Here is a 522-nt window from a genome sequence, read left to right as displayed (position 1 = left end):
CCGAGACTGCCTTGCTCTCAGTTGTTGAAGCCCTAAGACTGGCAACAGCGCCTTCCAAATCTTCTATACTTATCTTGCTGAATCTGTCCGCTGCTTTTGATATGGTGAACCACCAGATCATCCTGTCAACCCTATTGGCAAAGGGCATCTCAGGAACCGCACTCCAGTGGTTTGAGTCTTACCTCTCAGATAGGCCGACGATAGCTGCTCGCATCTCAGCATGTCTAACAGACATTTCTTGTTGGATGACAGACCATCACCTTCAGCTCAACCTGGGTAAGACAGAACTGTTTGTGGTTTCAACAAACCCATCACTATCAAAATGTCACCATCCAGTTAGGCTCTTAGCCATCTTCAAGAAACGACTAAAAACGCATCTGTTCCATCTTTATTTGACCCTCTTACTCTAGCACTTGCTATTCTATTTTAATTCTACTTTATCTATTTAACTTTTTTTATTTAATAAAAAACTAACACTAGCTTTCTATTTTTGTTCTATTCTATCAAAACTACTTGTTTTTC

Source organism: Sinocyclocheilus anshuiensis, unplaced genomic scaffold (genome assembly GCF_001515605.1).
Source record: "Sinocyclocheilus anshuiensis isolate Anshui unplaced genomic scaffold, SAMN03320099.WGS_v1.1 scaffold2036, whole genome shotgun sequence".
Lineage (NCBI taxonomy): Eukaryota > Metazoa > Chordata > Actinopteri > Cypriniformes > Cyprinidae > Sinocyclocheilus > Sinocyclocheilus anshuiensis.
This window is presented reverse-complemented; position numbering follows the sequence as displayed.